A 24,326-nucleotide genomic window follows, 5' to 3' on the forward strand; every position below is an offset into this window, starting at 1 on the left:
TTTATTTTGAAATAATTGTCAAATAATAAATAATAAATTTATAAATAATTTAATTAATGTTTAAGTTCCTAATTTATTTATTGTTTGTTTATTATGTATTTTTTGTATTTATATATTTCTATTAATAAATTCTTTATTTTAACAAATTATTACTTAAAATTTTCGAAATTACAAAACTACCCACTACCGCAATGGCTCAATGCGGCAGACGGGACCTCGGTTTAACCCCGTTTAGATTAGAAATACTTCTATTCTTCCCCAAATCAAACTTGTAAACCCTAGAATCGATTCTCTGGTAATTGAAGGCTTTCAGTCCACTTCAGGCGATTAATCAACCAGGTAAGATCCGTTATGCACACATTTATACACACTTATATCCACACACACAGTTACATACACACGATTACATCTTCCGCAATAAACAATACGAACCACGACATACACACATTGATTACATTGTGATTTTGTTCGTTTCTTGTTTGATTTTGTTCAAAAATTTGAATTTCTGTGAAATTTGATCGAAATTGTGATGATTACGTAGATTATAATATGATTAGGGTTTAAGTTAGGGGTAGATTATGTGATGATTTTTCGAATTAATTAATTAAAATAATAATTTGAAATTAGGGTTTAATTCGAATTACATTGTGATTTTGCTCCTTTCTTGTTTGATTTTGTTCGAAAATTCGAATTTCTATGAAATTTGATCAAAATTGTGATGATTACGTTGATTATAATATGATTAGGGTTTAAATTAGGGGTATATTATGTGATGATTTAACTCGAATTAATTAATTAAAAAAATAATTCGAAATTAGGGTTTAATTCGAATTACATTGTGATTTTGTTCGTTTCTAATTTGATTTTGTTCGAAAATTCAAATTTCTGTGAAATTTGATCGAAATTGTGATGATTGCGTTGATTATAATATGATTAGGGTTTAAATTAGGGGTAGGTTATGTGATGATTTAATTCGAATTAAATCCTTAAAACAATAATTTAAAATTAAGGTTTAATTCGAATTAATTAGGGTTTAATTCGAAATTATGATGATTTGATCGAAATTATGATGATTTTGTTGATTATAATGTGATTGGGGTTTGAATGTTTTATGGTGCACTTTGCAGATACTACGGAGAATGAGTGCGGGCCTATTGTTAGATCACTCCTGACGATACAGAATGATCATATTAGTACTGCAATATGGGCGGGAGGTGTGCGGGATAGGCTGGATGTACGGCAGTACACAGCTAATCATCACCAGTGGATACTTTCTGATCCCCAGCGTGACTTGCTGAGGCTATGGGGTTTCTCGGCTTTCACGAACAATCGTTCAGAACCTCAGAACGATATTCGTTTGATAACGACCTTAGTGGAAAGCTACTAATTTGTAATCAGTTTTCTCATTTATTTGAATCGTCATTGGAAATGTTTGTGATGTTTGTATATGAATGCAATTGCAGGCGGAAGCCAGTGACTAACACCTTTCACTTTCCATTTGGTGAGTTGACCATCACCCTCGAGGATGTATACATGATTATGGGCCTCCCTGTTAAGGGTCGTTCAGTTACTCATAGGGAGCTTGACGCTCCGGTGTATTGGATGAGGGCATGGCAGAATGCAAGATTGGATGATGTGGGGTGTAGAGATATGTACAAGGACGGGGTCAAGCTTTACAAATTAAGGGAACGATATGCGGAGCTACTAGAGGGGGGCTAGAACAGGATCTTGTGGTATACGAGCTTATCTTTTCTACATCATTGGCGGTATAGTTTCCTTCATCGAGTCGATATACCGTGCATCCGAGGTATTTACTTATATTTGTTGCATTTCAGTTTTTAAATTGTAGTTTATAGCATCTTAGTCCTTCACTTGTCCTTTTTGCTTGATTTTGTATATCAAGCCTTGTATTCTCATTTATTTCCAATTTGACACTATAATTCTTGTAATTGTTTCATTTTAGTTCTTAAATTGTAGTTTATAGCATCTTAGTCCTAATTTGACATTATTGCCGCATTATTTTTGCATATCATGCCCATATGATGCCCTGTATTCTAACTTACTTTGTATTTCCTGTATCGCAGGTACTTACATCTCATCCGGGATTTACCTATTCCAGATGATCCTATTGACAAGTCTGCTCTACGGAGGGATAGGTTATCTCATTGGCAGAGGGACTAGCATATGACTACTTTGAGACAGTACCGGGATGAGTGGTATGATTTTCTTGATGGCTAGATAGAGCCTGTTGGAGATAGGCAGCACGTGAGCATTAACCGGTATATGTACTGGTATAGGACCCATAGTAAGCTGAGGATTGCTCGTTTTGTGGGTGGGGATCCCCGTAAGATAGTTCCGGGTGACTGGTATTCTCAGTAAGACATGGTTGATGCGGTATGTTTTAGAGTTTAGTTTAATTTTTGAATCATGTATTCATTTTTTCATTGTTGCATTTTATAGGGTGTTTAGCTAGATGATTAATAATTATTAATGATTTGTGCAGCTTGACTGTGGGATGAGGACATTGCATGCTATTCACAGCCATTATCCCCCAGACTAGTTCTATGAGTGCTTTCCTAAGTTTTTGATTCGTTATGATCGAGTCAACACTGAGTGGAGGGGTCCTGCATTCAGTAGACCCAATTTTAATAGACCCTCACGTGCACAGGATATGCATATTGATCCAAGTGCTCCTCCTTCACCTGAGAAACGTACACGTGAGGTGCATTTCATTTATGTCATTCCAAAATTCTGTCTACTATATTGAATGTGAATGTGTGTATGATCGGTACCTTATCTTGTTATTTCATGAGTTTGCTGCTGATTCTCATGATTCACCTACACAGGCAGCCAATAAACGTCCTCGCCAGGTACTTATTCGAGTAGTCTACTACACCAAATTATATGTAGTTTGATCGAGTTATTGATATCTAATGTAGGATGAGACTGTAGTCCCTGATGCTGTGGCTATCCCTGTACATGTCTCTCATCCTGTTCAGATTGAGGTACTTATTCATATTCAAGTATGTTATTCGAGTAGTCTAACTCTTTAGTTTTAGAGATGTATATAGTTTGATATTCAATGAATTTGTAGGTTGCTGCTACTCTCGCTCCCTGCTTCACAGTCGACCCCACTATCCGCTCCTGTGACAACCCTGGTCAAATCCCGAGACTTTTTCGAAAATCGGGTCAAGTCCCGATCACGAGTCCGAAAATAAGCCGAAGCATACTGTACCGAGTTTAACCAACTTGGGTAATGACAAGCCCACCACAAGCCCCCAAAAGATCATGATTTGTTGGTGTACATAATAGTAGTACTTTGCCTTATAAACTGAACATAAGTCCCCAATCTCCTCGATGTGGGACTGGGGTGTTATAAACCAACTATAACGGCCCGAACTCCCGGATTATCAATTCTAAATCAAAACTAAAACAAAATCCAATTAATACACCGAAATTCTATTATAAAGGTGACTATTACAAAAGCGCAGCTAACGGAAGTCCAAAAGTCAATCTACGCCAAACCTATAGTTCTCGAACACTAATGTTATCCAACTCGAATCTTAGACAAACTGAAATTGTAAGTAATGAGCTATACAGCCCAATAAGAAACCAATCGATCCAACTAGTAGGCCAAGTAACTTATACACATATAGCAAATAATGATAATTTATATGATACGATATACGAAACAAACACTTTCGATACATATTCTTGTTCGATACACACAATACACATACCACATAAACAACAATAATTAAAAACCCATAATTCATGCCACGGCCACTACAATCCGGTGATAACGGTCCTAAATTTTCGTAAAACTGTCACTACAATCCGGTGACTACGGTCTTAAGTTCTTATTCGATATTTTCACAAACCATGGCACAAATCAAAGATCTCAAATTATTGTCTAGACATCACATATGTACATCGATACATATTATGTATCACATAATATTATCAAATATCATCACTTAGCGCAAGTTTTGATAATCAAATATACACGCATAATACACAATTTTGAAAACACTAGCGAAATCGATCGAAAACTTACCTCAAATTATGACCAGATATAAATGTACTCTTTTGACCCTCTAAACGACATTTTCTTGGAAAACACGAAATACGAAAGTTGAAGAGAACGAAAAGACCTTTCCGAAAAGTCTAGGATCACTGAATTATGAATGACGAATAATTTTCTGCGAATTTTACAAGATTATTGATTTATGCTGAGAAGAGCCCTACAAATTTTGATAATTAAAACGAGGAAGATGAATATGGTGTATTTATAGCAAACAAAATCCTATATCTTAACCTACAAGTTAGCTGCATTAGAATCTGATCCAAATTTAGGCCCATTAGTCTAATTCAAATTTTAAATCCTAGTCCTTATCCAATTTTAATACTTTTTTTCTATTATTCTATTATTAATCTAATTTTAAAAATTATGGGATATTACATACTACCATCCTTAAAAAAAATTTGGTCCCTAAATTCACAACAATTTTATACATCTAGGCTCTCTAATCTCTTATAGGTGAAACTTAAACTATGGTCCACATGATCGATACCTCGGGAATGTACTAGTCCCAACACATAATACACTCTGAAACCAATGTTTGTTTCATATATCGTATTATATAGATTATCGTTATTTGTTATATGTGTATAAGTTACTTGGCCTACTAGTTGGATCGATTGGTTTCTTGCTGGGCTGTATAGCTCATTACTTACAATTTCAGGTTCTTTAATATTCAAGTTGGATAGCATTGGAGTTCGAGAACCATATGTTTTGGCGTAGATTGACTTTTGGACTTCCGTTAGCTGCGCTTTGTAATAGACACCTTTATAATAGAATTTCGGTGTATTAATTGGATTTTGTTTTAGTTTTGATTTAGAATTAATAGTCCGGGAGTTCGGGCCGTTACAGTTAAAAACACTAGAAAGATCGATCGAAAACTTACCTCAAATTCTGACTAGATTCTGAATGTACTCTTTTAACCCTCTAAATGACATTTTCTTGGAAAACACAAAACACGAAAGTTGAAGAGAATGAAATGATCTTTCCGAAAAGTCCAGGATCACTGAATTCTGAATCACGAATAATTTTCTACGAATTTTAACAATACTACATTCATACATTTAAGTTACCATATTCGGTTTTTTTATTTTTTCATTAAAACTAATATTTTAATTATTTTTCCGATTATATGTATAATTTATTTTTAAATTTTTTAACTCATTATACAATTGATAATAAATGGAAAAATTATTTATAAAAAATATTTAATTCAACATAACTTCATTAAACAGTACAGATGTGTTATTATACATAATTTTGACATATTTCAAATTCAAATTAAAATAATTTGATTAGAATTCACTCAAAAAGTTTTAGAAACAACAAGTATGATGGAAGATGACACCTTCAATCAATAAACAATTTTAACAATACTACATTCATAGGATAATTGGTTTCTAACTTCGTTATTATCGAAGCAAAAATTACTTCATAAAATTCCTACGCCTTTAAGCATTGCGGCAGTTGTCACCTGTAATGTCCCAACACGGGCATGCAATGTCCCAATGCAGGTCAGCAATGTCCCAATGCGGGTGGTATTCCGCAATGAACCAATGCTGGTTTCCGCAATGAACCACTGCGGGGCACCCAGTGGTACTAAACCACCCGAGGATTGCGGACCAAAACCCCTTTTTAATATTATATTTTAATTTTATTTTATGTCAAGTGTAATTTTTTTAATTATTTTATTATAAAAAATTTCATTGTTAACAAAATTACTTATAAACGAATATAATAAAAAATTAATAAATATTTTCTAATATATAGGTAACGTTTGTTACTAATTTTTCAGCTCTTTAGATCTTTACAATTATATCAAAAAAAGTTACATGAATAAATAAGATACATGATGAATAGATGAACAGACTTGATTCATGTATTTAGATTTTCAAGGGGTAAGTCAAATAAATTTGAGATTATAGTCAACAATCTAAACATCAGCAATCTGAACAAGACGCTTTATGAAATTGTGTTCCACTGTTAATATGCAAGATTGGTTAAGGTGTTCAGTTGAGAGTATTTGTAATATAAAGATTCAGTTCAAATGTGGAAGTAACTATCAGGCTCAGATTGTTGTACGTGGTGGTTAGGGAAGACTTGGCTTCACTGCAGAAGGACTTTGGGGAAGTTGGGCTAGAATCTGGTGATGGGAGGATTAATATGATACTAAATAAAGATTCTCTTACATTTTTATCACATATTTCTAGTAGAGTTTCTATCACTTTTATATTTTTACATCATTTTTTGATCTAATTTTTTTTGCGATTATTTTTAAGTTGCATAACATGAGGTCTTGAAAACAAATACCTCATCTACAATTATGCATTATTTCCAGTTTCAATTTTTAATGATAAATAGTAAAAATTAGTTAAGATTCTCTTAATTCTTTTTAAGAAAAATTAGAATAAATGTATATTACCAATAATGGGTGAGTTAGTCTCATAATATTTGAAGTCACAATTGCAGTCACTTTATTTCATTTCATAATCATTTATACATATATATAAAAAGAGACATGTCCAACAGATACACCTATGAGCAAAATTTATAGATAACAAGAAATCAGCGAGCTTAAATGAGAACCCATCATCTATATTAAGTCCATGCTATTTTCCTATAAAATTAATATTTTTCCCGCTATAATCCTAGTTATGTGTGTAATTATATATGTATATATATTTATAATTTAATAGTTATTATACATATATGTTTGTATTACTTTTTAGTATTTCATTTTAATTTTATTTATTTAATGTTAAGTTTATTTTATTAATTATTTTTTTTAAAAAAAATTCATTGTTAAATAAATTTATTAATTACATTTATAACTATTTTTAGTGTACGTTATGTATTTATAAAAATCACTTACAAATGACTATAGTAAAAAGTTAGTAAATGTTTTGTAATATATATAGGTAATGTTTGTAAACTAGTTTCAGATGTTTAGATTATTAGAAGGTGAAAAACCAAAATACCCACCATTTGGGGTCTTAATACCCAAAATACCATTTGGCGGGACGGAGTGTCCAAATTACCTGTTGAATACGCATGTCCAACATGCGAATTTCGTTTTTTTAAAATTTATAAAGGATACGCATGTGTGAAATGCGTATTCATTTTTTTGTTTTTAGGTGCGTATTCCTTGTTTTTTGAAAAAGTGAATACGCATAGCACACATGCGTATCCTGTACAAAAAAACTGGAGCTTCTATACACAGTAATGTAATGCATAATCTGTCAGTATTTTGGGCAGTCCGTGCGCATCTGGGTATTTTGGGCAGTTGGGGCTGAAAAATGGGGTATTCTTGGCATTCTTCTTATTATAATTATATGAAAAAAAGGTTTTTATTAATTGTATATTTTATTTTTACTTTATTAAATAAAAAATTAAAAAAAAAGTATTTATAATGATTTTTTACAACCTTTTTTTTAAAGATAGATATAAAATATGAATGAATTGTAAAATTTGAAAATAACAATCAATATTATTTTTCAAACATGGCTAACCATTATTAAAAATTTATAAATATACCTAATATGTAAAAGAGAGATCACTCACAACTTATTAACAAAAATTTTAGATAATTAGAATACAGCAAGCTACATATATTGAATGATAAACCATCATCTATATCTAATCCACCTCATTTCCCTAAAATTAATGTTTTCTCGTGCTATAATCCTAGTTATTTGTGTATACATGTATATATATTATAATTTAATAGTTATAATATATATATATATGTGTGTGTGAGAGAGAGTGTATTATTTTTAATATTATATTTTAATTTCATTTAATGGTAGGTGTAATTTTTTAAACTATTTTATTATAAAAAAAATCATTTTAACAAAATTACTTATGAACGAATATAATAAAAAATTAATAAATATTTATAACATATAGGTAATGTTTGTTAACTAGTTTTTCAAATGTTCAAATTACTACAATTATATCAATTTCTTTATTAATTGTATATTTATTTTCACTTGTATTAAATAAAAAATTTATAATAATTCATTTACAACCTCTTTTTTTTCAATAGATAGATAAAAATATCAATAAAATTGTAAAAATTTAAAAATAATAATTAATAATATTTTTCAAATATGCCTTATCACTATAACTAATATCATTAAAGTAAAATTTCTTATTGATTTAATAAATTTTAGATAATTTTATACTGTTTTAGTTAATTAAAATAGTTATTTCCGTTTGAAATACTCTGAGACTTGTATAGTATGCAATTTGTAACTATAAACCATCAAGTGAAATTTTCCAATATTTTAAAAAAAATAAGAAATTTCACTAATTAAATTACCCCTAAACTAAGGCACGTAGGATTTTAAGAATGTAGTACAAAGTACTTCTGGAGTATGTATGTATTGACGACGCATTACTAAACAAAAAGCAAGTAGGATTTACTAAACAAAAGTTAGTAAATGTTTTGTAATATATATAAGTAATATTTTTTAACTAGTTTTTCATATGTTTAATGTTTAAAAAATAAAAAAATATATTTATAATAATTCATTTACAACCTCTTTTTCTTCAAAAGATAGATAAAAATATGAATAAAATTATTAAAATTTAAAAATATAACTAATATTATTTTTCAAATATGCTTTATCATTATACTATTTTAACTAATTGAAATAGCTATTTAGTTGGAGTTGCCTATAATATGTAAATAGAGACTTGTGTTGTAGGCAGTTTGTGACTATAAAGTATGCATAAAAAGCCTGGGCCCGAAATCTCGCCCCGTCCGATCCGGTCAAAACCAATCCCTTTTGAGTTTTAGAAATATTAAAAAATAAATTAATGAAACGTACAACGATTTAGAGTTTAGGGTTTAGGGAGCCTAAACCCTAATTTAATCTAGGGTAGGCCTAAACCTTAGGAACCGAACCGACCGTGATCATTAAGTATTTTTTAATATTTTAAGGTTCACCAATTCTTAATTTGAATTTTAAAAATATTTATAATTATCAATAAAATACTAACAAACATCCCTCAGAATAACGTGTTAAGCTAAAAAGCATTACATTATCTAATATTTTTCGGTAAAAAAAATGCAAAACAGAACTTGAACATGAGTTTTCCTAAAAAAACAAAACTCCATTCCCCGTTTTACCATAAAAAAACATAAAAAATTGATAAACGAAACACGAATACACGTTTTTTCATGTTCAAAATTATGAATAATAATAAAAACAAAATGAGAGACTGCGTTTTGGGTTTATAAAAAACGGAACAAAAGATCCCATTTTGAAGTGATATTTAGGGCCATATTTTTTTAAAATGACATTGAGGACTATTTTACCCAAAAAATGATATTTGGACCCACACCTTTTAATATGTAAATAGAGACTTGTGCGGTAGGCAGTTTGCGATGATAAACTGTCATAAGAAATTTCAATATTTTAATTAATTAAAAGGCCACGCGTTTAGTTACCCCTCAACAAGTCACGTGGGATTTTAAGAATGTACTACAAAAGTACTTCTGGAGTATGTATGTGTTCAGAGTTGAGAATTTAATTCGGATTACTAAACAACCTATATATATTCATTCATTCATACATTCGTGTTTCGTCGTTATTAAACACAAGTACGATTGTATTGTTTCAACATGGTTGTCAAAAGATGTTGCAATCTTTCTTTCCTTTCATCAGAAATCATCGAGTCGAAGATACTGCCCCGACTTCCTATGAAATCTGTTTCGAGATTTAAATCAGTTTCGAGATTTAAATCAGTTCGTTAATCCTGGAATTTGCTCATCTCAAATAACCCTGATTTCATCAAGTCTCATCTTGATCTTAATCCCAACAAAGATTCTCTCCTTGTTATGACTAGTGAAAGGAAAAAGTATGGAGAGACTAGAGATGAGTCTCTATTTCAAGGGTCCACAGCCATGATTGGCTCCGTAAATGGATTAGTGTGTTTTTATAATTGGCATTACGAGTTTGAAGGAATAGAATTTATAATATAGAATCCTGCTACGAAGCAGTGTTTGGCCAATATCCCACTTCTCCCTAGTAGATTTGAGGAAAGAGAGCATGATGGCTTGATTGATGGCTGTTTTGGATTTGGTTTCGACTCAGTTGCTAATGATTTTAAAGTTATGCACATTATTACCATTGAAGACCAACCATTAGTAGGGGATATCTATTCATGCAAACAACATTGTTGGTGTTGGGTATAATACTAAATACACAGCAACAATGGGCAGATATATATATAATAACAAGAACAAAGCAAATAACTAAATAACCAACTAACAAAACAAAACACGAAGGTAATAACAAACTATAAAGACTGTAATTGACAAAGAAAGTAAAGAAAACTTATCTCTTATCGCTTTCCAAATTCTGATAAGAAGAAGAACACAGTAGCTGAGTCGCCCAACCCTTCAAGAGGACTTGACTGTTCTTGAAGAGATTATTGCCCCCCACTTAAGTTGTGATGGAATGCAACAATATCGCTTCCAGGATAACACAACAATAGATCAATCTAGCTACAGAACCAACAATGATCAACGGCGACTCGCACCTCAGTTTGTCCAAAAAACCTATGCAACTCATATATGTTGGCGAGGTAGGCACCGAGACTTGTGTTATATTATCTCAAGTGTACCTCTCAATATATAGGCATCTTAAGTTACTTTTCTTCTATTTTACTCGATGTGGTACACCAAGTAACAAAACAGAAAAAGTAAACAAAATGGGTTTTTCTTATTATTTATATTATATCCTGATTAATTAATATTAATATTACAAAATATATTCATAGTATGATTAAAATAATCCTTACTCAATATATTTTATATTAATAATTAAATAATAAATATAAATAATTAAACTTGTAATAGAAAAGAAAAATATAAGAGTTCCCAATAGCACTAGGCCACACAAGCATTCCACTTATGATAGTAGTTGTAAACAACACTAACACAAGATGCTATATAAACTCAATATCTTTCTTTTACAATATCAATATGGGACAAAATCCCCATAACCCATTTCAAACAAGCAACTTTGTCGCAATATATTCATGGATTCCACTAAGAAAATGTCTTAGATCCAAATATGAAAGTTGAAGTCCTCATGTCAAGGAACAACCTCTAAGTGTTAGCTTCCGGAAATCATATCAAGAACATATATAAAATATGCCTCAAACTTTCCATTTTCTAACAATCCCCCGCAAATCCTTAATTAAGTTGCACACCAGATTTTATACATGACATGTTTTTCAGAGTCGGTACCCTTCCGGGTTTGAACCCTCCTAAGTCCTCTACTTCGATGCCTACCGGATACAGATGGAATGTTTCACCTTGAATCTTTATCCGTTGGGTGTAACCACACTCCATAAATGATGACAAGTCAAAGGCTATGGTGCCAATCTATGGCTTTGAGACGTTAATGGTCATGTCTCGATCCTGTTCGTCAAATGTTTCGAGGAATAACCTTTTCCTCTAATTGCGACCACACAATTACATTCGCTTAGTTGGGCATCTCCAAAGATGTACAACTATCATCTTGTCAAACAACTTGACCCCATTCAGAGTTCAAATAACTCTTGCTAACTAGAAGTTCAAGTACCTCTTAAGGTTTACAAGGGATAGACTCATATACATAACTATCTAAATATATATGGTAGAGGTACTACCAATTCATTCTTACAACTTGTTATTACCACATTGAATACACTTCGGGGGATCTCCTCTCAGGTGTATTGGGTTCCTGCTGTTTATGAATTATGATGGGTTATCAGCCCCATCCCCAACCTCGACTTAAGGACTATAACATGCTCAAGCCCTTTAGTCAGCCGATCAACTATATTATCCTGAGTTCCAATGAACTCTATAGCAATAATCTTATCAGACACAATGCCCCTTATAGACTTCAGTCTAACTTGGATGTGTCTCTTTGTTTTAGCATTATACTTTACACTTCTGACTTTGTCGATAGTTGTACGGCTATCACAATGAACAGAAATGGCAGGAAGCGACTTGCTTACTATAATTAACATACTCATGAGTCCATGTAACCATTCAGCCTCCATCCCCGTGGCATCAAGTGCACACAACTCAGCCTCAAAAGTAGACCGAGTAATCAAAGTCTATCTAGAAGACTTCCAGGACACTGATCCACCCGCAAGGGTATTCACTCCATTGGAACCAGATTTCTTAGCTATCAAACTTGCATCATTGTACCCATCGAGTACCCCCGAAAATCTCCGGTAATGCAAACTAAGGGAAATAGTTCCCTTCAGATATCTAAGAACTCTATCCAGTGCCTCCTAATGAGTCTTGTTTGGACAGCTTGTATATCTAGCCAACTTGGACACGGAATAAGAAATATCTGGCCTAGTCACTTTAGCAAGATATTGCAAACTCCCAATAATCTGAGAATACCTTAACTGAGACACAGGAACTCTTGAACTATTCTTGACTAAGGAAACTTTTGAATCATATGGTGTACTAGCGATTTTACAATTTGAATAACCATACTTCTCAAGTATAGATTTCTCTATATAATGAGACTGTGACAAAGTTATTCCATCAGTTGACTGAGTCAACTTGATCCCAAAAATCACACTAGCCTCACCCATATCCTTCATCTAAAAGTGCATCTTCAAGAAACTCTTTGTCTCCTTAATAATCTTAATATTGGTTCCAAACAACAAGATATCATCTACATACAAGCACACAATCACACAATCATTACCTCTAACCTTATAGTAGACACATTTGTCACTTTCATTAACTAAAACCTCGAAGTCTAAAACAGTTTCATCAAACTTTTTTATGCCAGTCTATAGGTGCTTGTTTAAGGACATGGATGGACTTGACTAGTCTACATACTTTCCTCTCATTACCAGAAGCAACAAATCCCTCAGGCTGATCCATATAAATCTCTTCTTTAAGGTCACCATGAAGAAAAGTTTTCTTTACATCCATTTGATGGATGATAAGACCATGTACAGAAGCCAATGCAATAAGCATTCTGATTGTTGTCATTCGGGCAACTAGAGAATATGTATCAAAATAATAAATGCCTTCCCTTTTCCTAAAGCCCTTAGCAACTAGCCTAGCCTTGTACTTATTTATTGAGCCATCAGGGTTTAGCTTCCTCTTGAAAATCCATTTACATCCAATAGTAGAACACCCAGGAGGGAGATCAACTAACTTCCATATTTCGTTTGAAACAATCGAGTCAATTTCACTCTTTACAGCACCTTTCCAATGCCTAGACTCCGAAGAATCCATGGCTTGACCGAAAGTTAAAGGCTCATCCTCGACATTGTAAGTGAAAAAATTACTTCCAAAGTCCTTGACTACCTTTGCACGCTTACTCCTAGGTTCCTCTACTTTGTTAGGAGTAGAGCTACTACTAGGATCCACCCCCACATTTATCATCTTTTCCACATGATCGGGAATAGAACTCGATGTGTGAGTGGGATCATCCTCAGAACTACCCAAAGGTATACCAGTCTTCATAGGGAATACTTTCTCAAAGAAAGCTGCATCACAAAACTCAACTATCATATTCACCACAATACCATCTATGTCAGATTTTAATACTAAAAATCTCATAGCAGTTGTGGTTTCAAGATAGCCCAAAAAGATACAATCAACAGTTTTCGGACCCAATTTCTTTCTCTTGTGTTCAGGGACAAGCACCTTAGCAAGGCACCCCCACATATGAAGATAACTCAAACTTGTTCTACGCTTTCTCTATAATTCATATGGTATCTTGTCCATATGTTTCAGAGGGACTCTATTCAGAATATGGCAAGCCGTATTCAGGGCCTCTCCCCACATGTACTTAGGCAACCCAGAATTAATTAGCATACTGTTAATCATGTCTTTAAAAGTTTTTTTCTTTCATTCTGCCTCCCCATTAGACTCATGTGTGTATGATGGAGTAACCTCATGAATTATACCATTGCTTACGCAAAAATCATTAAACAAGGTACTCGTATACTCACCACCTCTATCAGACCTCAAACGTTTAAGTACTTTGCCAGTTTATGTTTCTGCTTTATTTTTATACATAATGAATTTATCTGGTGCTTCATCCTTATGTTTAAGCATATAAAAATAATAATATCTACTACATTATCTATAAAGGTAATGAAATATCTGTAGTGATCCTTAGTCAACACACCACCAAATTCACATATGTCTGAGTGCACTAAATCTAACAAGTCTGAATTCCTAACAACATTATAAATAGGTTTCCTTGTTTGTTTAGCAGTTACACACACTTGACACTTAGATTTCTTATCAGTGGCATACTTTGGAATCAACTCTAAATTCATCATATTCTTTAGAGCACCAAAATTTAAATGACCAAGTCGTAAGTGCCACAAATCAGATGATTCTACACAATTAACAGAAGGTGCAATAATATTATTAATAAAACCAACCAAAACGGGTTCAACATTTATTATAAACAAAACATCAGACAAGTAACCCTTGCCAAAGAATGTACCGGTATGAGTAATAACTACTTTATTACATCTCAAAAAAAGTTCAAAGCCGTTCTTAACTTAACAACTTCCACTTATAATATTTCTACGAATAGAGAGAACATGATGCACTCTAGTGAGAGATAGAATCCGCCCAGAAGCAAACTTCAGGTCAACGTTTCCTATTTCAAGCACTTGTGCAGCACTAGCATTCCCCATCGTCACTTTCACTCATTGACTCTGTTGATAAGATACAAACAAGCTAATATCAGCACAAATATGTACATTAGCTCCAGTATCAATCAACCACTCATGTGACAGATAAGTGGAAAGTAGTACAGGATTGTAAGTAACATACCCGTCATCGGTCCCAGAGGCAACAACCTCACCAATGACCATGTTAGCTACTGGCCCACTCGTGGTTCCAAGTCTAAGCACAGTATTTGCTTGAGCTACCACTCCAGCTTTCTTAGCTTTCTTATTAGGACAGTCCTTGCTCCAATGACCAACCTGTCCACAAGACCAACATGGTTTGTTCGCCTTTGGTTTCTTATCCTTTTTCTTCTCAGGTTTAGTGTTAGTCATCTTACTAACTACCTTTCTTTTCTGTCCTACAGTCACTACATTCACCTTCGAGCTCCCATGTTCCACATGCAACACATATCCCTGTTTGGACTTGTGTTGCTCCTGCACAGAGATGTCTAACATCAAGTTAGTCCAAGTGATCTCTCATTTTTGTCTTTTCAGGGAAAGAGGAAACTCTTCCCAAGACTTAGGGAGCTTTTCAATCACAGACATCACTCGAAACTTCTCAGACAAGACCATACCGGACTCACCCAAATCATGAACTCTCAGATGTGCAATTGGCTTTTCAATGGGATCTTTTATAATTGTTTCAATATTGCAGGCCCATCCTGAAGCTGAACTCTCAGATGTGCAGTAGGCCGGTCTGCATAGGTTATATGATTCATATGCAGTCCAGCGCATTGGGCCACGATTATTGGATTGTGACTTTGCTTTCTGAAAGGATATCTTCGATATATTATTTATTTTGGTATTTGTACGATTAAACATAAAATTAAGAACACATAGATCCTCTCCATTAGGACATGAATTTAATTGATCCAAATTAAAGTAAAAAAGTCAAACTAGCAAAATCATGTCTTTTAAAACAGATAAAAGAGATATTCCAGTTTTGCAAATACTTCAAAATTATATCTTTATGGAATATATCTCAAAGACAATATGATCAAAGAAGAAACATCAAGATATGATATTTTTTAGATATGTGTTGTAATAGGAATATGACAACAAGCTCGAATAAGGAATATATCAGAAATATTCTTTAGAGGTCTCGTGCTATATCAAAAATATTTAACTCTTCACTCCAAAATATATCTCTACATATATAAAAAGAGTTTTTATTCAAAGTCTATTAATATTCAAGGTTGGAATATTAATATCCAGTTGTGCAACTCATTTATGAATACTTACAGTAAGTTTCTCCCGTTTCGTAAAATCAACATTTCTTGGAGAAAATTATTCAAAAATACTCAAACACATTTCCTATAATCCAAATATATTTTTATATATTATGAAATATATTTTAAGTATTTATACAATTCAAAACTTTTGTCAAAAGATCCATCTCCTTTATTTCAAGACCAACGATATGTTTATTCTGAAGAAAGGCTAACAGAACAGTTTCATTTTTAGATAAAATATTTCTACATGCTAGAATGACTTAAAATTTAGTATGGATCATTTAAATGATATTTTCTAAGTATGGTAAAAATTTCGTAGCATTTAGAGAATTTTTGTCCGGGCACAAAAATCGAGGTAGTTGGTCCCACAGTTGACCACGTTTGACCTAGCTACATTTGACTAAAGTTGGCCAAAACTTGCAGGACATTATTTTATATTATTTAAGTATTTATCATATTTTTTATGGTATATATTTAGGAGTTTTGAAGGTGGTCATAATTAATGGTATTTAATCCTTAATTAAAGTGATTAAATAATGATTAAAAGAAAAGAAATATATATATATATATATATATTCAAATATCTCAGCTGAGATTTTGAATCTATAAAGTTGTTTGTCTTATATGGCTATGTCAAAGAAACACAACCTACTTTCCAAGTTATCAATCCAAGTGACATACATCATCCACCATCCATTTTCCTCAAATCGCCACCATTCAATCCACCCAACCCCTCCTATAAATAAACCCCCACCCCCAACCATTTTATTCAAGCTAAAGAGCCGCAAAGTTGCTGGTATTTTTTCAAGAAGTGTCTCTCTTCATCTCTTTCAAATTCTATACACACACATCTTCTCAAAAATCTTCTCTCTCTTCTATATACCTTTATATATACAAGGTTTTTGAAACCCAAGCTTAGCTTCATCCAACCAAGCTTTATCTCACCAAGTGAGCTCATCCATTACCACTTTCTGGCCTCCCGAAGGGCTTCCCAAGTTCGACCAAAGTACCAAAATCCGGCCGAACCTATGGCGAAATTTTCCGACGAACTTTTCCGACCGTTCTTCAAAAGTGATTACTTTTAGCTTCTTATTTGAGTTCTTTTTATTTGAGCTATGTACTTAATATCTCTACTTCATCTTAATCTCTAATACAAGATCTCTTATAAACAAAGTTCTCAAGAGAACTAAGATTCGAACTCGGAATTTGAATAAGTACTTGATCTTCACATAAATCATCTCAAAAAGAAGATCTATAAACAAAATTACTTTATCTCCAAAGGGGGGATTATATTTGACCCAAGTTCACTAGTTAGCCAATTATTTTTATTATTGGATCTTGGCTAACATTATTCGTGCACATAAAATATTACGAAGTAAAGTTTCAATCCCTTCTAACATCTCTAGTGTTCCGGGGGATTATAACTCGATCTATAAACACTTCGTAATTTGTCAAATATCAAAACAGATTAAGTTCATGAGTTATCCAATTACTTTCACTTTATTTAATTGGATCTTGGCTAACCATTTCGTGCACATAAATTATTATGAAGAAAAGTTTTAATCCCTTCTAACATCTTTAGTATTCCGGGGGATTATAACTCGATCTATAAACACTTCGCAATTATCCGTTAAAATTAAGGACATATCAAATCTAAAAGTTAGCCAATTAATTTCACGCTATTTAATTGGATCTTGGCTAACACATATTGTGTATATAAACAATTACGAGTCATATCGTATAAGCCCATTCTAACATCTTTCAGTGTTCCGTGGGGTTATACTATGATATCTATAAAATACTCATAATTATTCGTCCAAACTTCGAAAGCACAGTCTTAAGACAATTACTTGCACTTATTTAATTGGATCTTGGTTAAGACTCATAAATCTTATAAACGTGCTTGAAGTTAAAAGAGTATACTTTGACCTTGTAATCTTCAATATACAAGTATACCCTAAAACCTTAAGTTGATATACTTAAAGGTAAATTACAACTCCGAGGTTGTAATTAAAGTATTCTTCCGTCTATAAATACTAATCGAAAGAAGAAGAATACTAAAGAAGTCATAAGCCATAAGTGCTTAATATAAAAAGACTTCTCATATTACTCCACAACTTTATTAAATCTATAAAGGAGTAATTATAAATATACTTGACCATCTTGTATTATTCTAAGTCAAGTATAACTAATTAGTTTTAATATTCTTATTTGGATATTATACTACTTGTGGGCTAGTACAGTAACATACTAGTTCAAAACAAACCTTTCTCTATTTGTTTTGTTTCGTGGATTGTCTTATTAGTTTTGTAGTGAGGTGAAGTGACATGAGGTGATTCTCGTTCTAAGGCCCAAGTCCTAGACGTACTAACGGGGAGTTAGTAGTCTTCGCACCGTAAAGAAGAGGAAAGACCCAAGACCGGATCACTAAGATCCAAGACCGAAAAAAGCTAAGGAATCCAAGTCCACACAAAGGCTCTACAACAACTTTGAAGAAATAGCAGGGAGTTATTGTCTAAGATAAGTTGTGTAGGTAATACATTTATTTTGAGGTGGTGACCCTTGTGTTACGCACCAAGATAAATACTTGTAAAGGGTGTAAAGGCTTCTCCGCCTACTAAAAGAGCGAGTTTATTATAAGAGAAAATCCCGAGTCCGGGAGAGGAGCTCGGGGAATGGAGTAGGGGTGAGCGAATCTATTAGAGGTTGCGCCATCGCGAACCAGGATAAAATTACCGTGTGGTATTTTCCTTCCATGCACTTTATTTTTCCGCACATATAAACTGCATAACCACTCGGTAAAGTTTTAAAAAAGGATAAAATATTTTTGAAACGCCATAACAATTTTTAAATTAGTAATTAAGCTATTCAAACCCCCTTCTAGCTTAAAATAGCCCGCATACAGGACCTTACAATTGGTATCAGAGCAGTGCTTTTTAACGTGTTTGTTAAGTGATTTGCAGATTTACAGGCACAACAAAAAGTGATCCGGAATGGCGTATATTAATCCCGTTGGATGTGGTAAAGGTCTATCTAGCTCACGACCTCCACTATTTGATGGCACCAACTTTACAACATGGAACACGAGGTTTTGCATTTATGCTAGATCTCAAGGAGTCAAAGTTTGGATGACTATCGAAGACGGTGTTCGCATTCCTACTAAAACTATCGATGACATCATCATCGAAAATAAGGTTAGTGAATACAACTTAGAGGAAGAAGCCACAATGAATATAGCCGCAAAGGAGGAAATGGTTCTCACAAGTGCACTTGCAGAAAAAGAATATAAAAGAGTAAATAATTGCAAGTCGGCACAAGAGATGTGGAACAAATTAGTGGTAACCTATGAAGGAACCACTGATATAAAATATTCTCGAATGGATACATTGATCCAAGAATACGAGAACTTTAAACTCCAAGAAGGAGAAAATATCATCGATATGGAAACAAGATTTACTCGTATTATCGATGAGTTATCTCAACTTGGAAAGAATTATACTCAAAACTGAAAAGAATAGAAGAATGCTCAAATCTCTACCTCCTAGTTGGAAGGTTAAAGTCACTATGCACAACTTAAATGAGTGTAAGATTGATAACCTATTCGGAAATCTTCGTGCTTATGAAGAAGATAATATTCCGGAAAAGGTTGCTCCAAAAGTGGAGGATAAAAAGAAAAATATGGCTCTAAAGGCCATATTAATTGATGAAGATGAAAACGGCGAGGAGTTAAATGTGGAACTCCAAAATCTCGATGAGAGTGAAATTGCTCTACTCACGAGACAACTTCTTCGGCAAAGCTCGAAGATACGGAAAAGGCTTCCTTAAATCTAATAATCAGCAAAGAGTTTTTAACTCTAACGAAAGGCCAAATTACTCTCAAAATTATTCTTCCAATTATAAGAGTAATTATCCGTCAACGAGCTACAACAAAGGCAAAGGTAATCAAAATATAAATACCTATAGTAATGTCAATGCTACTACAAACCATCCTATTTACACTCCTCCAAAAACTAAAGATCCATCTCCGAAGAAAACACAAGATGTGTGTTTCGAGTGTAAACAACCCGGTCATTTTAAAAGAGAATGTCCTAAACTTTCAAAGGAACGAAGTCTCGTGGCCGAAAATGGTTGGGATCTAAGTGAAGATGAAGAAGCTCCGGAAGTTAGTGAAAAAGTGGTCAATCTATGCTTAATAGCTCTCGGAGATGAAACTACCTCAACAGAAATCTCCTCTTCAAATCAAGAGGTAACATCTAACTATATCTCAATTAAATCTTTATTAGATGAATCTAATTTATCTCTCGTAGATATGAATAACCATGATTTAATTGAACTTGTAGTAAGTTATAAGAATAAATATAAAGATGTTGAACAAAGGTTTCATTTGTTATGGTCCGAGAAGATGAAAATTGAGGAAATTCATCATACTCAAAATAAAGAATATACTCGGATGATGGACTCAAAAGTCCAAGATGAACATGAGATTACATCTCTAAAAGATCAAAACCATCTCATCAAGATTGAGGTAAATAAACTTTAAGAAAACATACTCAATCTTGAAACAGAGAATATATCATTAATTCTCAAAGATGAAGAGATGGAACGTGAAAAGATACAATTGAATGATAATATTTGTAAACTTCACATTGATCTATTGAACCTAAAGATTCTAAATGAATCAAATGTTCAAGATATAGAAACATCTTATAAAAACAATCTTGATAAAGAAAATGAGCTATTAGAAACCAATGAGCTTAAAGGTGAAGCTCTAAGGTTAAAAGAAGAAAATTATAAACTCATAGCTCAAGTTAAGGATCAAGAAAGAATCCTTAACAACAAGATTGATGCCTTAAAGAAAGAAAATGAAAATCTTGAAGAAGTCATTCAAAGATTCACAAAAGTCAATAAGATGTTGGATCAAATGGTGCATATAAAAACCTCATATAATCATGAAGGTTTGAGATATAATAAGAATTCTCCTCCTAAAGGAAATACTCAGAGATTTGTATCACCAATAAAGACTTCACCCGAATCACCATCTTATAAATATTCTTATTGTAATAAAATGGGACATACCATTCAATATTGTAAATTCAAGAATGGTAAAATTAAGGGGAAGCATGTATGGATTCGCAAGGAATCATACAAGAAAAATGATAAACATGTGCCTCACAAAAATATGGAATATAAGAATCCAAGGCAACAATGGTCTCATCAACCAACTATATTTCAAAATTGAAACACACAATATCATGTAAATGGTAATGCATTTAGAAGGAAACAACCTCTTAGTAGAAATGCTTGTGCTACTTACCATGCTAGTGATATATATAATGTTTATCATGCTCCATCAAGATTTCATGATAGCTCTAGGTATTACCAACCTCAAACTAGGCCTTATGCATCTAGAAATATTTATATGCCTAATGAGAATTATACCATGCCTAGATTCTCTCATAAATCAAATATTATATATGATGTACTAACCCCAGGACCCTCAAGATAAAGGGGTACCTATAAATTTAACTAATAATGTATGCAGGTTTGTCTTCCGCGAAACAAGATATATGGCACCTTGATAGTGGATGTTCAAGACATATGACCAGTAATAAGTCACTCTTGAATAACATTAAAAAGGTTACCACACGTGGGGAGCGTAATATTTGGTGATAGTAGTAAAGGAAACATTGTCGGCATCGGAGATATCGTAAATGGGAAAGTTAAAATTTCCAACGTTCAATTGGTCAACGGATTAAGGTACAATCTTCTCTCCATTAGTCAATTATACGACAATGATTACAAGGTAATTTTCTACACTACTTATTTTTTTATATTAGATAAATTTGGAAAGTTGGTTCTGACTTGCCCTAGAAATAAAAATGTTTATACATGTGACATGAGCAAGCAAGTGAACGTGTGTCTAATCACTTTAAATGATGATCCATGGTTATGGCATCGAAGATTAGGACATGCCAACATGAAGTTGATAAAGAATATATCAACTAAAGACCATGTCCAAGGTATACCAAAACTAAACTATCATAAAGATCATATTTGTGAAGCTTGCGAAGTTGTTAAACAAATTTGAGCTTCTCACAAAGCAAAGTTTATGGTATCTACCTCGAGACCTCTCGAGCTACTACATATGGATCTTATTGGTCCGATTCCTATACAAAGTCTCGGAGGTTGCTCATATACATTGGTAGTTATGGATGATTATTCACGATTCACATGGACTGAATTTCTCAAAGCCAAAAGTGATGCTTTTGAATCCTTCTCATCTTTATGTAAAAAGATTCAAAATCAATAAAATAAAACCATAGTCTATATGAGGACTGATCATGGTACAGAATTTGAGAATTCAAGTTTCACCAACTTTTGTTATGAACATGGAATCACAAATAATTTTTCCGCTCCATACACTCCTCAATCCAACGGAGTAGTTGAACGGAAAAATAGAACACTCCAAGAAATGGCTAGCACAATGCTAAATGAATACGTCGACTTAAATATTTTTGGGACGAGGCTATGTCAACCGCTTGCCATATTCTTAATTGGGTTTTGCTATGACCTATAAAATAAAAGACTCCTTACGAGTTATATTTTGGCAAAACTCTGAAACTAAGCTACTTTCGAGTATTCGGAAGCAAGTGCTTCATATTAAATTCAAAAGAGTACCTTGCGAAGTTTGATCCTAAATCAAACAAAGATATATTTCTTGGATACTCGAACAATAGTAAAGCTTACTGAGTGTTTAACCTCAAATCGCTTGTGGTGGAAGAATCTATGAATTTCGCTTTGATGAAAGTAAACCACCGGCGAAATATAAAGATCTTGTTGACCAAGAAAATGTTGAACAAGATGATATTGAAAAGGTTATTCGACAATTCGAAAATATGGATCTCGGGACTCCCGTACATAAAAATCCATTAGAATTGGACGAAAAAGGAAGATGAACTTCCTCAAGCAATTCCCACTATAAAAAGTCATCCATTAGATAATGTGCTTGGAGACTTAATGAAGGGAGTTCAAACGCGGTCACAAGTTCAAAACGTTGTGAATCATCTTAGTTTTTTATCTCAAATAGAACCTAAGACCATAAAAGAGGCTTTATTAGATGAAGATTGGAGTTCTGCTATGCAAGATGAATTGCTCCAATTTACTCGTAGTAAAGTGTGGGAACTTGTCCCTAAGCCTCATGATACTTCCATAATTGGTACAAAATGGGTATTTCGAAATAAATTAGACGAGAATGGAACGGTAGTTCAAAATAAAGCAAGATTAGTTGCACAAGGATATACCCAAATGGAAGGAATAGACTTTGATGAAACAGTTGCACCGGTAGCAAGAATTGAATCAATTCGAATGCTATTGGCTTATGCTTGTCATAAAAATTTTAAAGTCTATCAAATGGATGTGAAATCTACATTCTTAAACGGGATCTTGGAAGAGGAAGTATATGTGAAACAACTTCCCGGGTTTGAAGATGCGACACATCCCAATTATGTCTATAAATTATATAAAGTTCTATATGGCTTAAAACAAGCCCCAAGAGCATGGTACGAAAGGTTGAGCAAGTTCCTACTAGACAATAAATTTAAGATGGGAACGACCGATAAAACCTTATTTACGAGGCAAGAAAAAGATGATATATTGCTCGTACAAATATACGTAGATGACATCATTTTTGGATCAACGAATGATGCACTATGTAAAGAATTCTCCAAAAATATGAGTAAAGAATTCGAGATGAGTATGATGGGAGAATTAAACTTTTTTTTGGGATTGCAAATAAGGAAATATGATGAAGACATCCATATCTCTCAATCCAAGTATTGTAAAGAGATGTTGAAAAATTTCGAAATGGATAATGCCAAACCCATCTCTACTCCTATGTCTACATCCGATAAATTAATGGAAGATCCAAAAGGAATTCCCGTAGACACAAAGAAATATCGAGGAATGATCGGTATCTTGCTCTATATAACTTCAAGTCGTCCCGATATTCAATATAGTGTTTGTAAGTGTGCTAGGTTTCAAGTAGAACCTAAAGAATCTCATTTATCCGCGGTAAAAAGGATATTGAGATATCTTAAAGGAACCACTGATGTTGGTCTTTGGTATCCAAAAGGAATACCATTTGACTTAGTATGTTTTTCTGATTCGGACTATGCCGGGCATTTAGTCGACAGAAAAAGTACTAGTGGTACTTGTCAGTTTCTCGGTGGATGTTTAGTTTCTTTGTTTTCAAAGAAACAAAATTCCGTATCCATCTCAACAACCGAGGC

The sequence above is a fragment of the Apium graveolens genome, unplaced genomic scaffold, assembly GCF_009905375.1.
Source record: "Apium graveolens cultivar Ventura unplaced genomic scaffold, ASM990537v1 ctg4747, whole genome shotgun sequence".
Taxonomy (NCBI): domain Eukaryota; kingdom Viridiplantae; phylum Streptophyta; class Magnoliopsida; order Apiales; family Apiaceae; genus Apium; species Apium graveolens.